The sequence below is a fragment of the Staurois parvus genome, unplaced genomic scaffold, assembly GCF_062004578.1.
Source record: "Staurois parvus isolate SC_StPar_1 unplaced genomic scaffold, SC_StPar_1.0 ptg000475l, whole genome shotgun sequence".
Lineage (NCBI taxonomy): Eukaryota > Metazoa > Chordata > Amphibia > Anura > Ranidae > Staurois > Staurois parvus.
In genome coordinates this window covers 78,634-91,644 of record NW_028318271.1, presented here as the reverse complement: position 1 = coordinate 91,644, position 13,011 = coordinate 78,634, and the positions used below count along the sequence as shown (strand labels likewise).

At 43.2% G+C, this 13,011-nt stretch overlaps 1 protein-coding gene across 2 annotated transcripts in view; it reads right to left on the bottom strand.

Moving 5' to 3' along the window:
- The window catches only part of NADK2 (NAD kinase 2, mitochondrial), a 65,705-nt gene that overhangs the window by 49,294 nt on the left and 3,400 nt on the right, over positions 1–13,011 (bottom strand). The gene's annotated exons all lie outside the window — the stretch shown is intronic.

The window sequence follows — 13,011 nt, the reverse complement described above, 5'->3', positions numbered from 1 at the left end:
TGCAGAGCAGACACAGCCCATTCGTGTGTAAACGGACTGGCTGTTAATTTACACCAGACTGCCCCATTTGTTCTTTTTGCACACAAGTCTGTTTACACCAGCCACTCCATAGAGGTGAATAGAGGGCCAGATCAAGTTGATTGTGTAAAAGAGGCCTTAACGTGTCTCTAGTAATACATCTATAAAATGGACAGCATTACAAAAGGTACCTGACAATATAACGTGATTGACCAGGTAAGGAAACCATCATCAAATCCAACAGCATTCTGCCAACCTGGTCAGGCAGTCTTGGGGGGAGTCAGATCACCCACGTAGGATTTTCAGCTGCTCATTACTGTACAGCCAGAAACACTGATCATTGTATTCTTCTGGTGGGGATGGCTCCCTGATGGCAGAATACAATAGCTCAGCAGGAAGGAGTCATGCATCAACACACATTTGGCTCATTTTTTGTTATTTGTTCAACCCACTGGTAGAATGAAAAAAAAAATAAAAAATCATGTATGGCCTGCCTAATCCAGCCTCTATCAACTGGGTACCGTGGAACCCTGGGGTTCCTTGTACAATGAGAAACTTCTGACTTTTAGATGAGTAACCACAACCCCAATGATCTTTAGGTGGGCTTCTCTCCAATGTAAAGTGCATTCCTCCCACTGATCACACTAATATTCCATCAGTTGTATATATGAGAATAGCAGGGGTTCTGTTGGACCTGAAAAGTATTTCAAGGGTTCCGCTTTGTTGCGAAACATTGAGAAAGGCTGATCTAAGCTTTTCAGTATGATACATTTGTAATTTCAATCCCTTGGTTGCAAAGAATTCAAAAGTCACCATGAGGGAGGTCAAATAAAACAGGATGTTATCCGGTACAAAAGGGGAAGTTTGCAGCTTGTGATAAGAGCAGTACACACAGCACCGACATATGCAGGAGCTGTACACTCACTGGGCACTTTATTAGGTACACCTTGCTTCAGAACTGCCTTAATTCTTCATGGCATAGATTCAACAAGGTGTTGGAAACATTCCTCAGAGATTTTGGTCCATATTGATATGATAGCCTCACACAGTTGCTGCAGATTTGTCGGCTGCACATCCATGATGCAAATCTCCCACTCCACCACATCCCAAAGTTGCTATATTAGATAGAGATCTGGTGACTGTGGAGGCCATTGTAGTACATTGAACTCATTGTCATGTTCAAGAAACCAGTTTGAGATGATTTGAGCTTTGTGACATGGTGCATTATCCTGCTGGAAGGAGCCATAGGAAGATGAGTACACTGTAGACATAAGACCAGCCCAGCTGGAATCAACACCCATGCTATGTTCAAAGTCACTTATCCCCTTTCTTCCCCATTTTGATGCTCAGTTTGAACTTCAGCAAGTCATCTTCACCACGTCTACATGCCTAAATGCATCGAGTTGCTGCCATGTGATTGGCTGATTTGCAATTTGTGTTACCGAAAATTGAAACTGTTAGTGTAGATCAGTCCGTACAACGGACTTTTACTATTTAAACTTTTTAAAGAAACATTTTACAAAAGAAAAAAGAAAGTCTATCCCTGGGTACTCTAAGAAGCGAGCAAACCCTGGCAGCGCTGCAAGGCCACAATATTAGGCACTAAGCCATCAGTTCAAAAGCATTTAATGCTTACACAACTAGACCATTACTGGTGAGAAAGGGTCAAGGCCTGGATGATCTCCGGACTATAGCAGCCAGCCACTGGTTACCCAAATGTATTATTCATGGAGAGATTTGTGTGTAGTGCAAAAATGTGTAACCCTATTAGCTCATTTTAAATAACATTAAAAAAACAAAGGAATCCTGTGCTTACTTTGTATAAAAAAAAAAAAACACTGATCACAATACAGGCTGGGGACCAGCAAATCCACATGAACTGCAGGTCGCACACAGATGACAAGGACATAAGCCCTCACAGTGATAAGTCCGGGTCACCAATGAGCTTCTACTGGATTAGTAGGTAAATCATGCATTTGTTTCTCGTGAACATGATGAACGGTGCAAGTTACAGAGAAGGTCATTGCCGCATAAAAGAGCTGACATTAGTAGGCTTCATGCGCACTGTGTCCATTGCAGGAGAAAAGCAACAGTAAAAGCCAGGTAATTCACAAGCATTTATACACATTCATGTGCAACCGGTTGTTTGCTGCAAGTGCATTTGGTTGGCCAAATATTAAATTTACCATTCTACTAAAGAAGTTTCAAACATATTTTCTGCTCCTGCTCCCCGTCTTTCTGTGTCGTGTATTGCTGAAGTAGTGTGGTTGGCAGTACACCCTCCATCTCAACCGCTGACCACCAACACGTCTAACAAGTAATATTTAACTAGAGAACATTACTTGTCTCTATGAAATCAGGAGCTTCCTCAAAAAGTGACACCACTAGTTATTTGGGAGGGGCTGGGGTTGTCTTTTCGCTAGGACACAGGAGGCCAGGCCCCACAGGGTCCATGGTTGTTAATAAACAGGTGGCTGGGTAACATCAGTTGCTAGTAATCATTTAAAAGATGGAAGGGTGGAACAGGGGAACTGGGTGGGATCTTTCTGGTACACATCGTCCCCTGGGTATGCTCCCTAAACAAGGGGAGGTAGCAAAAAGCTCAATGTTAGTAATGCCCACAAATCGGCCTTCTATCAGGGGGAGGGGGAAGAAATGCTAAAAAGCAAGAAGGGATTTCTTCCACATTTCAATAATGTTTTATTGTGGAGGCCAACACAGGTACTTAAGACATGAATATATGGACCGTGTTTAATTTTTTTTAATGCTCATGAGAATTCTACTAAAAAAAAAAAAAAAAACGAAAACACAGGACTCCACCACTTTTTCTGGACTGCGTGTTAATCCCATCAAATCGGTAATGATGTCGGGAACCCTGACTGACCAGACATAGGACGTATTGCAACATTGTTCCCCTTTCCAGTGGGCCACGACTTTGCTATATACTTTGATGTTAAATTAACCCCTTCTTACAATGGGCTTTACCAAGCTAATTATTCAGCATTTTGCCTTCTTGGAGTCACTTTCCGTTGTCCTGTTTCGGCAGCATTAATGCAATCCATATGACTTATCTCCCTAAACTTCTGTATGGTTTCATGGTTCTTCCAGTCCCTGTGCCCTCTCATACTTCAGATCCACCGTTGGAATACTTTGCAATTTATTTTCTTCCAGCCCTTGTATCAAGAGCGAATATCCGCTCGTAAAATAAATGGCAGGCTGTCCGTCCCCAACCTTCAGGCTATCTGCCGGCCAGTAGAGTTCCACGTTTGTACCTCCACGCCACCCATCACCTTCCACTTTGGGCCACCCATTCTGTTATTTTCTTTACCCTGGCTCCTTCCAGCATCCCTTCTACCTTGAGCCCCATCTTACTTCACACTCTTCAGCTATGGGAGTCTGTTAAATTCTCTGCTGGCTTGATTTCCCCCCATTTGAGAATCTAACACAATTCCTCTAGCGGTCTGAACATACCTCTATAAATGTCCACTCTTCTCACACCCACCAGCATACTGACTTTTGAAACCCTTCGATATTCTGATGAGATATCATTACGCAAACATTATTGCTACTTACAGCTTCGTCATTTTGTCTTTGGTCACATTCACTCTGAATTCACTCCATATAGCTTGATGTCCTTTTAAAGTCATTGTCATTCATGCCCTCACTCACGGGTCTTATTTCCCTGATCTATTCTTCGATAATTTCCAATAAACCCCCAATGTGATCGTATAGGAAACAGAAACATGAACTAGAGAACTAGTTGGATCCTCAGGACTGGCAGATCATGACTTTAAATGCTGAAAAAATGTCCTCATTCTTGAAAATGCATACAAAGTGTTACATTACTGGTAATATACACCAGCTCAATTAGCTGGAATTGTTCCTAATTACCCCTCGACTTGCTTTTGTGGTTGTGCCCAGCCAGGAACAATGGCGCACATTTGGGGGTTTTGTCTAAAAGTGAGTTTATTGATTCGGGTCTACGCTCTGCTTCAAACATTTCTACACTCAAATTTTAAAAGAAACCCTTTTGAGGATCTTCTTTTAAGGGCCATTGATACCCTCTTTTGTGCTAAACGGCAACTTGCAACTCACCTAGTCACAGCGACCACTATCACAGCGAGTCACTATTGCCAGAGCAAGGATGTCTCTCACTCTTAGCTTTGAGGCGGCGAAACACCAAAAGAATAACTGAACGCCATATTGACTGCCTTCCACAATAAATTTCTCAGAGCTTGGTAACCTTAGATAATGCATTCTCACGCTTCGTATTTTGACCATCAGCTGCTGGAATTTTGATAATTCTGCGCCTTTGACCCCTGGAATACCTTTGCTACTCTCTTTTGGTTCTTTCCTTTTCTTCTCCTTCCTCTTCTCTTAGATTCTCTCTCCTGACTGCATACTGCACATATTTGTACATTCTGAATAGCATTCCATGGCCCTTTTATCTCCTGTTTTGGATTGGGGTAGCAGATTGCTTCTCTCTCTGGTATATGTTCTGTGTAATCCAGCACTCCACATCAGTTGTTCCCATCTTAAATATATCCTGCATATCTGGTTTGTGTAAATTGGGTCATATTTGGGCTTTGCATGCCCAATATGTGTTTTGTTCCATTTCGTTGACTATTTACCACCTGAAAATTCCCATTTTTTTCTAGATGCATGTAGTATCTTTGTAGTTTTGGCATATGTTAATAAAAGCCTTTTGAACAATAAAAAATAAAAACTATTGCCAGTTTATTCCTGCAGGATAGATTTCACTATTGCTGTCTTAATGTTTTTATTGAGACAGGAAGCAAAGGGAAATCTCTCCAGTGAGCACACAGACAAAAAATCCTGACAGATTTTAACCATCTGTCAGGGAGGTGATTTCATCCCACAAGAGGGATTAAAAAAAAAAAAAAAAAAAAAAAAAAAGTTTTGACTTGAGTCTAAATTGGACTGTTTGGAAAACACTAAAATTAGACCTTTAAAAAAATTATATTTTTTCATTCAACATGCCTAACCACTGAACTGTGCACATGGGCTCCTGCCTCCCATGGTCTAACATCATTACACAATGGCCTAAAAATGCCTGTGTCCCAAGACAATAGCTGCCTGCCACCAGCGGACTTCAAATAGCAACCGGAAACATTGCATGAATGGCTGGCAGAACAGAAAAACCTAATGCTGCCAGTTGTGCAATGAAACGCCTTTGTTATGTCCAGCCAAGAACAGAGAGTGAGTACAATGTCAAACCATCTGCACACATGACCCAGCAAAGAAAACAGACGCCAAGGACTAGAATTCATATTGTGCTGATGACAGTCAGTGTCATATTTCTAAAATGTATAAAGAGAAAATGCAGATGTTTATCACTTCATTCAGTCACTCTCTGACATAATCTCTGGCTCTTCTACCTCTGCCATGGAGACTCCCTTCTCATGCTGCATTCCCCAAAAGGCAACAAATTAAATATACAATATAGCAGAAGAGTCCTCCTCTTATGATGGCAATTTTAGGTAGACGGTGATGTGAATGCTGGCATAAGAACTTTATAGGTGTTTCAACCTGTCATTACGGTGGGAAAAATTATTGTTTGATCTCCTGCAGATTTTGTAAGTTTGCCCACTTACAAAGAAATGAAGGCTCTATAATTTTTATCATAGGTGTATTTTAAATGATAGAGACAAAATATCAACCAAAAATCCAGAAAAACAAAAACAAACACATGATACAAATGTTACAAATTGAGTTGCAATTCAGTGAGTAAAATGAGTATTTGATCCCCTAGCAAAACATGACTTAGTACTTGGTGGAGAAACCCTTGTTGGCAATCACAAAGTTAGGATTTCACTTGTAGTTGGTTACCAGGTTTGCACACATCTCAGGAGGGATTTTGAACCACTCTTTACAAATCTTCTCTAAATCCTTAAGGTTTCTTGGCTGTCGCTTGGCAGCTCAGTTTCAGCTCCCTCCATAAATTTTATATAGGATTAAGGTCTGGAGACTGGTTAGGCCACTCCATGACCTTAATGTGCTTCTTCTGGAGCCACTCTTTTGTTGCCTTGGCCATGTGTTTTAGGTTATTGTCATGCTGGAAGACCCATCTTCAGTGTACTGGCTGAAGGAAGAAGGTTCTCATCCAAGATTTTACAATGCAAGGCCCCGTCCATAGGCCCTTCAATGCGGCAAAGTCAGCCTGTACCATTAGAAGAGAAACAGCCCCAAAGCATAATGTTTCCTCCTCCGTGCTTGACTGTACGGATGGTGTTCTTAGGGTCATAATCAGCATTTTTTTCCTTAAACGTGGCGAGTTGAGTTCATACCAATGAGCTCAATTTGGTCTCATCTGACCACAGTATTTTCTCCCAATCCTTCTCTGAATCATTTAAATGTTCATTGGCAAACTTCAGAGGGGCCTGTACATATGCCTTCTTGAGGAGGCGGACCTTGCAGGCGCTGCAGGATTTCAATCCATGGCAGTTTATTGCGTTACCAATGGTTTGTTTGGTGACTGTGGTCCCAACTGCCTTGAAATCATTCACCAGCTCCTCCCATGTAGTCCTGGGCTGATCCTTCATTTTTCTCATGATAATACTTACCCCATGAGGCGAAATCTTGCATGGAGCTCCAGACCGAGGACGATTGATAGTGGTTATTTTGTATTTCTTCCATTTGCAAATAATCGCTCCAACAGTTGTCTGCTTCTCACCAAGCTTCTTGCTGATGGTCTTGTAGACCATTCCAGCCTTGTACAGGTCTACAATCTTGTCCCTGATATTCTTTCACAGCTCTTTGGTCTTGCCCGTGAAGTTTGAATGGAAGAAAGATTCTGTGGACAGGTGTCTTTTATATACATAACGAGTTGTCATTAGGATCACCTTTTTGAGTTGACAGGACTAATCTGTGTACCACATGAGCACATAGGCAGTCTGTGGGAACCAGAATTATTGTTGGTTGGTAGGGGGTCAAATACTTGTTTTACTCACTGAATTGCAACTCAATGTATAACGTTTGTATCATGTTTTTTCTGGGTTTTTGTTTGATATTCTGTCTCTATAATTTAAATTACACCTATGATAAAAATTATAGACCCTAAATTTTTTTTGTAAGTGGGCAAACTTACAAAATCTGCAGGGGATCAAATAATTATTTTCCCCACTGTATACATTTGACACTTGAGCAAGTTTCCACTTTGATTTGAAGTGAATGTCCCTTGCCATCCAGACTTTTTTTCTGCAGATGTATGTCCATTTATTGAATTGGGTATCTGAGGGCAAAACATTTTTCCCCCCTATTTATTTAACAGTTGAAAATTGGTGGGGAGTGGAGTTTCCTGGGCTGTGCAAAATGTATGGTGTGGATCACTTGTGGACCAAAAAATTTATGAAAAAAAGAGAAAAGAAAGAAGGAATGGAATACAATTTTTTTAAGTTTTGGATACAATGTGTTCAAACCCTTATCAGATTTTATTGCTCATTTTGGAGCTATTTTCACTCTCTTCCTCTTGTGCCTATAGACCCTTTGTCAGGAATGGACTCGCCAATGGTGGTGGGACTCACCTGCCTTGTGGGCTGCAGTACCAAGGCTGGCCAGCGGGTGCTCTCAGCAGCCAGAATCTCACTCCTGCAATCAGGCCATCACCTGAGGCTGATTGCAGGAGGTGTATTTAAGCAGGACCAGGGCTGTGATCAGTGCCTTGGTATTGTTTCCCATGAGCCTCTGTACCTTGTATCCTGTGTTCCTGTTCCTCTGCCTATCTGATTTGTTACCGACCCTGCCTGATCCTGACCTCTGCTGACTTCTCCTGCTCTGACTCCTGGCTCGTCCCTGACTATTCTTCTGCCTACTCCTATGCTGTTTGACCTCCTGTTGCTGTACCTTGGCTCGTGACCCGTTTACTCTTTGCCTGCTGCTTTGTACTGATCTGCCTCCACCGTTACCGACCCGGCTTGTGTGACTACGCTACACTCCATACTGTCATCCATCCATCCCGCACGGATCCAGTCACTACTGTCCGAACCTGCCAGCCCCTTCACATCAGGTTTTCCCCCGGTACATACCCTCAGCGGACCCCTCTACCACAGTTGGGTGCACTCAGGGGCCGCGACCTGGTCTCAGTCTTGCGCCAAGTCCATCCCCACCATCAGGGGCTCTGGTGAAAAGGCAGACTGGGGCTTAGACTCCACGCCCTGGGGAATCCTGTTCTGTGGGTCATTAGAGATCCCGCCGGGCGGTGCCTGACGGTACCTTACGGCCTGCCTGACCATTCCACCTCTCCAGCCTGACTATGCCTGTGTTCCAGAAGCCTGCTGTTTCCCTGTGTCAGTCCACACATCTCTGGTCATACCCGGATCCCTGACACCCTTACTCATAAAATATATTATTTACCATACCTTTGTAGTCCAAAATAGCAGCACAGTTTGCCCTGAATATAACCCGTTTGTCACATTTTCAATTTAAGAATTTCATACATAACAGGCAATATGCTAATGAAATGAATACTGCCATTCTTCTGGAAATTTTTAAAGGTTTGACTACACATACCTACTTGGCCTTCTGATCTTGCTCTCTGCCTTGCAAGGCCACAACCAAAACAATGGCTGCCATGCTTGCAGGAGGGAGAGATATGCTCGTACTTCTTTCTTTTCCATCCTTCTGTCTATTTCTTCCAACTCTCATTCTTAAGGTGGCCATACACAGAGCAAATTTCATCCAGTTCTTGATGAACCAGCCAAGATTCAAGCCATGGATGGCTCTGATGTTACCCTCCCGCCTGATATCCTTCGATCTAAAAATCAATGGAGTTAGGTGGAAAATTGTTGACTAAACAGAAGCTGCATCCAAACAAATGCAACCACTGTTCAGGTATTCTGACAGCTGCTGACTTTCAGACTACAATTGCCAGCAGTGTAGATTCCCTCCTGCCTTCAACCTCACTGTTTCTCTTGTGCAGCCCCCACACTCTCCCCCAGCTGTGTGGCCATCTTAAAGGCCATTTTCTAGAAATGCAAATTCTCGTGAAAGAAAATTACGCAACATCCCTGTGTTCTGTGGCCTTTATAAATATATATTCTGTCTGCAGGCTGTTATATGGTCAATTAACTCGACTTCTAATTATAATTTAGTGCAGATGTACATTCCATCTATAAATACTGGTTTACACTGGGAATGAAGAAAGTCAGATAAGTATTTAATGAGCTTTATCTATGAACTATGCACAGTAATGGCCTTTTATGGATGCTTCAACATTCCATCAGACATACACACAATACAGACTGTGCTCTACACTCAGCACAAGCCGCTGAAAGTACACACTTGGTAATGCGACAATCTTCGAGAACAATTTTTAAAGCAGAGCGTCATTCAAAAAATGAAGTCCTGCTGGTTCAATTCCTCCTCGCCCCTACCACATGGCACCCCCTGGGTGCTGGGACACCCCTGCTGCATGGTGCCCTTGCTTGCTAGGATGCCCCTGCTTGCTAGGATGTGCCTGGTGGCTAGGACGCCCCCGATGCCCTTGGTTGCTTGGATGCCCGACACCAGCGGTTGATGGGACGCAGGAATTTAGGTATGGCAATTTTTCCATAGGCCTAGCTTGGGCCAATGTAGATATGTATGCGCCAAACCTGTTGGATCGCCATGGAAGCTGGAAATCAGTTTAGTAGGCACCACTACTACAGTGATCTCCACTATCTTCTGGGTGACCTGCTGAGTGGTAATTGTGCTTACTGAACACAGGAGGTCACCTGCTTCACATAGGTGCCATTCAGAGAACGATCTGCATTTTCTCAATTATTATTATTATACAGTATTTATAAAGCGCCAATAGTTTGCTCAGCGCTGTACATTACAAAGGGGGACAGAACATGTGACAGAACAATACCAATACAATGCAAAACATGAGGGGATCGAGGGCCCTGCTCTTTCGAGCTTACAATCTAGGAGGGAGGGGATGGTGGCACAGGAGGAGATAGCTGTGGGGGATGAAGTGGTAGGGAGAGTGGAGGAGGTCGGCAGGTTAGCAGGGGGTGGGGTAGGCTTCCCTGAAGAGATGGGTTTTCAGGGTGCGCCTAAAGGAGAGGAGAGTAGGTGACAGTCTGATGGGTTGGGGCAGGGAGTTCCAGAGGATGGGTGACACCCTGGAGAAGTCCTGGAGGCGGGCATGGGAGGAGGAGACCAGGGAACTAGAGAGAAGGAGGTCTTGTGAGGAGCGGAGTGTGCGTGCTGGGCGGTACTTGGATATTAGGTCAGTGATGTAGTTCGGGGCAGTGTGGTGGACAGCTTTGTACGTCAGTGTTAGGATTTTGAATTTGATCCGTTGCGCAATCGGAAGCCAGTGGAGGGATTGGCAGAGGGGGGTGGTTGGAGATGGAGCGGTTGGAAAGGTGAATGAGTCTGGCAGCCGTATTCAGGATCGACTGAAGCGGGGATAGCCAGCAGCAAGGCAGGCCAGTGAGGAGGGAGTTGCAGTAGTCGAGTCGTGATATGATGAGGGAGTGGATGAGCTGTTTAGTGGTTTCTGGGGTTAGGAACGTGCGTATTTTGGCGATGTTGCGGAGGTGGAGTCTGCACGAGTTTGTTAAAGATTGGACTTGGGGCTGGAAGGATAGGTTGGAGTCCAGAATGACACCCAGTACTCTAGCTTGCGTGGCGGGCCTGATGGTGGCGTTGTTGGATGTGATGGAGAAGTCAATGGGGGGTGGTGTCCGGGCTGGGGGGAAGACAAGAAACTCGGTTTTGGAGAGGTTCAGTTTAAGGAAGTGGAGCGACATCCAGTCTGATATGTCGCTCAGTAGGTGTGTGATTCGGGTGGAGACCGAGGGGGTGAGGTGGGGGGTTGAGAGATAGATTTGTGTGTCGTCGGCATAGAGGTGGTAGTTGAAGCCGTGAGAGTGTATGAGTTGGCGTAGATGGAGAAGAGAAGGGGCCCGAGGACAGAGCCTACAAAGTGTGCTCTGATTGGATCATGACATCACTGCCTTGTCTCTCCACCTTGTCCAGTCAAAAAAACACTTTGCATTCATTGAGAAAATGCAAAATATTCCCTGAGCGTTGCCCATACTGAGCAAGCAACCTCCTGTGTTCATAATACAGGTGCTTGGTATTGAACCTGGAAGCTATCGGCAATAACTGTAGCAGCAGTGGCTACTACGATGACTCCCAGCTTCCACAGAGATCTCACAGGTATTACATACTTTGATCCAAGCTGGACCAATGTAACTACAAAAAAATTGCTACACCTAAACTTCAGTTTCTAAAAAAATGACAGCTGCCATGTTCTACATGCCTCTGGGATACCCTGAAGTAAAACCAATACAAGAGATGCTAAAAAGGAAAAAGCAAAACATGATTGTTGCTACAGGCTGTGTCCTCTATAGAAGCACGAGAAACGATCACCTGAAAGTAGCAATGCTCTGATGGTTGTTTGGCTGTTCAAAGATAAGATCACCTTTTCAAGAGGAAAAAAAAAAAATTAAAAAATTTGCAGGTTAAAAAAAAAATGTGCATTTATTATTTTTTTCTAAGGAGCCTGCAGAGCATTGCACCAGTGATCAGCAGATTGTGGATGGAATCTCAGGCTCCTCAGACTCTCGGGATAGTGGTCTGCCTTTACCATGTATGGGTAGGCAGTTATCAGAGCAGGAAGAATCAATAGACTTCACATGAAACTGAATAAATGATGCATCCATGTGGGCTGAGGCCGATGTGGCAAAGCGCTCTTCAAATTGTGACAGCCGGTGCAAGAAGGTCCCTGCCTGCTGTCACAGGGAGAGCAGGTTGGGGGGAGAGTTGCAGGAGTGGGAACATGTTCCCAAAGGTGAATTTATCCATTAAAAGGAGAAGTGTAGTCAACGTTCTTTTGGCTGTACTCCTGTGGATCACAGGAGTACAGTTTGTTCTGCACTCCTCTGACATGTTTTCAGCTGACAGCAGGCAGAAGCCTGCAGCTGCTCCAGGCTGGGGAAAGATCCCGACTTCAAAGTCGGGATCTACCCCAGAGTCTGGAACTGCACCTGCAATCCACTGAGAGCCTTCCACAGCCCAGCTCTCCAGTGAGCATGGGGTGGCGGGAGCAGAGTCTGTCAGTCACTGCTCTCTGTTTAGAGCGGCTGGGAGAACTCAGCAGTCATCAGATCGCCAAGTTCTCACACTTAAAACCAGAGAGGGGCAGATGCAGCATTGGACTGATGCTGCATACAACTACACAAGTATAATTTGGGCAGGGTGGATAAAAATCAATGATTTTTAAAAAAAAAAAAAAAAAAAAAAAAAAAAAAAAAATCGGTTTTATTTAAATCTGATTTTTTTTATTTAAATCAGATTTTTTTAAATAAAATGCTTTTTGAGGAAAATATATTACCATCCAAAGGTTATTACATCATGAAATAAAGATTAGTTTTTTAATTATGTAGAATAAGGCTGTATATGTTTAATTTTTTGGGTAAATAAATTCCATGAATCCATTCACAATGTCATGCTCTTCCAGAGGTTTTTCTAAGATTATTGGGCAGTTTCTCTGCCTACAAGATAATATCACAGATACTTGGTTTACTTTTGCAATTCTCAAAACTGAATTTGACTCAGCGGAGATCACATGCCTCTTCTTCACAGCAAAAATGTTATAACATGAACAGAGTTAAGAAAAAGACCTTCATCCTAACTTCTACAAACCTATGAATACAGAATCAACCCCTTCAGTGCTAAGTTTCAAGAAGTTCAGTGAATAGAAACAATATTTTTCTGATTGGAGTGGAATAGATCTGCACAAGAAGAAAGTGAAACTAAGTGTGAGGAGGAAGGGGCTGACAGTCTAAGTTTCTTAAAATATATATATTTTGTTTAGCCAAATTAGTTAAAGATGGATGTTTGTTTAAGCAAATCACATATGCTGGAATGTTATTGTTTCAGTTGAATAAATCTATTTAAATTGGTATTATTAAGGTAATGATTATTTTTCTCCTTCCTAAGTACAACAGAAAAGTTGTCCAAATATGAATGATTAACCTA